Source organism: Cibotium barometz, chromosome 1 (genome assembly GCF_041138505.1).
Source record: "Cibotium barometz isolate CiBa-2024 chromosome 1, ASM4113850v1, whole genome shotgun sequence".
In the NCBI taxonomy this organism is placed as follows: Eukaryota; Viridiplantae; Streptophyta; class Polypodiopsida; order Cyatheales; family Cibotiaceae; genus Cibotium; species Cibotium barometz.
Genome location: NC_141046.1, coordinates 75,355,192 through 75,359,484, shown reverse-complemented (window position 1 = coordinate 75,359,484; position 4,293 = coordinate 75,355,192).

Sequence of the window (4,293 nt, the reverse complement as noted above, 5' to 3'; positions counted from 1 at the left end):
GTCATGTTCTCCCTCCCTCTACTCGTCGTGGAATGCTCTTTTGAGGTCTTTTATAGAGAATTGTGAGACCTTAAATAGAAAGGATATGGGGGGTCATCATTTCATTGCCTTATATAGAAAGGATATGGAAGCATATGGATCATTGCCTTAAATAGAGAGGATATGGAGGGTTGAATGCATGCCAAAATAGAAAGTATATGGGGAGGGTCATCATTTCATTGCCTTAAATAGAGAGGATATGGAAGGTCATCATTTCATTGACTTTTTCAAGCATTACTCATTACCTACTAAAACACGAAACCTTAGAAAAACACTCTTATTCTTGAAAATCTCACATAATATATTTAATGCAAATGCAAAATGAACATTTTGGTGCCATTTGGGTGCCGATGGTGATGCACTTCATTATCTATTTGCAAGGCCGCTATAGGAGATGGGACACGTCACTATGCATAGCTTTATAGGCATGTTCTCGATTTAGCAAAAACACATGATATGGGCCACGTCACTACCCAAGCTTTATAGTCATGTTCTCGAACAACGCTCAATGTTGTAGAGCAGAGAGCAACACAATAAGCAAGCTAAGGTCACGTAATCCTCCGTGCGTGGTTGATTAAACGGTGTGTTCTCCGTGCCCTTTTGCCCAATAAATAATTACCTACCTTGTGTGGTCTTGGCAACAAGGAGTATAAATCATTTGATACATCCATCTCGGTTCGAAGTACAGGTTTACCAAACTTTGATGAGTTGGTTTTACTCTTGCTTGTTGAGGAAATCAAACTAAGTGATTCCTTTCTGGATGCATCTACTAGCCATGATGATAATGGCAGAAATCAGGCTTTCTATTCGCAAAGAGGTTTTAGAGGTAGGAGGAGATTCGCATCACGTGGCCGTGGTAATGGTCGTGGATGGCACGATAGGCCACCACAACAGAATTTTCAGCCTTCATATGGTGCTAGAGGTGGTCGTGGATATACACCTCAGAGAGGCAGAGGTAATCCTCATGGATATACACCTCAGAGGTAATCCTCGTGGTAGAGGACGTTGGCAAGGCCAACAAACATCTATGCAAGATGTGGAATGCCATTACTGTGGAAAATTTGGTCATATGGCACGTGATTATTTCCGTAAACAAAATGATTTGAGAGGGGGTAGAGCACAACGTGGTGGACATTATGGTGGAAATTATGCACAACATGGTGGAAATTATGCATCATGCAGTAATGATGGCAGTGTAAATCACTTGTTTGCCATGAAACATGTTGTGGGATCTATAATGACAAATGCTGAAAATGATGACACTTGGTATATGGACTCTGGAGCATCAAACCATATGACTTGTCATGGGTGAATGGTTTGAGCATATGAAGCCTATGGATGTGAAAGGCTATGTGGAGACAGGAGATGATACTCAGCATGCCATTACACATGTTGGAAGTGTACCATTGGTTATGCACAATGGCCAAGAAAGAAGGTAGGTTGTTTAAGCTGGATGCTGGGATTCATGACTTAAATTCAGTCATGTTCTCTAAAAGCATAAATGTGGTACAGGACATTGATATGTGGCATAAGAGGATTGGACATGTCAATATACAAAGGTTAAAGAATATACAGACAAAAGGCATTGTTAGTGGGCTGCCTAGATTCAAGTATGATGGAAATATGCATGTTTGTGAAGCCTGTCAGTTTGGAAAGCAGGTAAGGTTGCGGTTTCCTAGAGAAGGCAACATGAGTAGCAGGCCACTTGAGATAGTACATAGCGATATATGGGGTCCTACAAAACCCATCTATCAAAGGCAGTTTATATTATGTAACATTCATTGATGATTTTAGCAGAATGACATGGATATACTTTCTCAGAGAGAAAAGTGAAGTGTTGGAAAAGTTTATGGATTTCAAAGCTTTTGCAAAAAAGCAATATGGTTCTTGGATTAAGTGCTTGAGGACAGATGGAGGTGGTGAATACACCTCAAATGCTTTTGAGCATTTCTTGAGAGCGCATGGTATAAGAAGACAATTGACTTGCAGGTATACACCTCAGCAAAATGGTATGGTTGAGAGAAAGAATAGAGTCATTTGTGAAGTGGCCAGGGCAATGCTCAATGAAAAGAGCATGCCAGATTATTATTGGGTAGAAGCATGTGCCAGATTATTATTGGGTAGAAGCATGTGCCACTGCAGTGTATATACTGAATAAAACACCTACAGCAGCCATACATGGAAGTACGCCAGAGATGTAGCTTACAGGTTTTAGGCTAGACATTGGACACCTCAAAGTTTTTGGATGCATAGCTTATGTACATATGCCTGACGAAAGAAGGAGGAAGTGGGATCCTAAGGCAGAAAAGTGTGTGTTTGTTGGATATGCACAGGATCGTAAGGCATACAAATGTTACAATCCACAAACTAGGCAAGTGGTTATCTCACGAGATGTGGTGTTTAATGAGCTTGCTAGTTGGTATAAGGCAAAGGATGAGGGTGTCATTGAGTCACTTGAAGCTGATGTGCCTGTGAACTTGCCACAAGCAAGTTCTAGTTCTACTTCTATGTCTGGGCCAACAGAAGTTGAGAGTAGTACTGTACGTCTATGGTCAGGGCGTTTGAGGCATGAGAGTGTGAGCACTGGGAGTAGTGTTGTGGATAAAGGAAAGAAGAAGGTTGAAGGAATTGGAATTACAGGTTATGAGTTGTCAAGTTCAGAGAGTTTGGATGAGGAGCTTGGCATACCTGTTTTACGCACACCTGGTGCTAGGCAGGATAGATATATGCCACCACATGCTAGAGTGACAGGTGTTCAGAGTGATCCACATGTATTACGGAGATCCCAAAGGGTCAGATATCCAATTGACAGGTTGACATACCGTGATTGTGCTATGCATTATGCATATATAACGTCTTTGGTGAAACATGTGGAACCTACATACTATACAGAAGCTATTGGAAAGCATGTATGGGAGAAGGCAATGGATATTGAGATGGACGCATTGGTTCATAATGATACATGGGATTTGGTTGCATTACCAAAGGACAAAAATGTCATTGGTTGTAAATGGGTTTACAAAGTGAAGTGCAAGTCAGATGGTTCCATTGAGCGATATAAAGCAAGATTGGTAGCTAAGGGTTATGCACAAACCCAAGGCTTGGACTATGATGAAACATTTAGTCCAGTGGTGGCAAAGATGGGAACAGTGAGAGCAGTCATTGCTATGGCTGCAGCAAATGATTGGGAAATGCATCAAATGGATGTCAAAAATGCATTTCTAAATGGTGATCTACAAGAAGAAGTGTATATGGCACAGCCAGAAGGGTATGGTTGGCCTGTGTGTCTGTTGAGTTGGGTACTTGTACTGTTGATTGAGTGACGTGGCCATTGCCCTCTAACATTTTTGCTTCTTTAGCTAAGGGGTTGGTTTTGGCAAACTAAATGTACATCCTTGTGACTTTGGCACAAAAGTACAACCTGTCATGTGTCCAATCAATGTAGGCATTGTATTTGCACTGCGACACATGTCCCAAGAGAAGATCCACTGCGACACATGTCCCAAGGAAAGATCCACTCCTTCGATATTTTGAGGCAAGACATAGAACTTGTCTGAACAATTTAGGTCGTTAATCACACACATAGCCAAGGGTGGTGGTTGTCTCAGAAGAAAAGCCCACGAAGGTGAGTTTCTCCTTGACTAATACTGCCTCTTTAACATGGCTGTATACTGATGAATAGCTCATGCAGTTTTTATAGGCTCCTGAATCAATGAGGGCAAATTGTGGGTAGCTGTTCGTTTCCAAATGAGCACATACATATGGATTAAGTTCATCATCCATTCTCGGACGACCCAAGTACACTGCTCGTGTGAATAGAGAGAAGACCTCTCTCTCCATCTTGAATTCCAACTCCTGTCATTTGTTGGGCCTTTGTGTTTTGCGAATGTGTTGTGTCCTCCGTCTCTTTTGCTTGGACTCCTCCAATGCCTCTTGGATTATCCGTTCCTTTGCTCTAACTCTACTTTTAGCTGCATGAATTCTTTCTAGCATTTCATGTATTAGTGGCAATTGATATTTTTTTATGCGACATCCGGTCATCCAGTTAGGCATGACTTTGCCATCTAGACTAGCCAGTCGAACGACACCACTGTTAGATATTTGGTGCACAAAAAATGGTCCGACTCTCCTTTTTTTGAGTTTTAGAGCGTGTTGTTTAAGGGTATACACACAAGTTCATCTCCTGGCTTCAAGTTTCTAGATTTTACATGAGAATCATGGAACTGTTTTTGTCGGTGTTTCTGAGCATACATG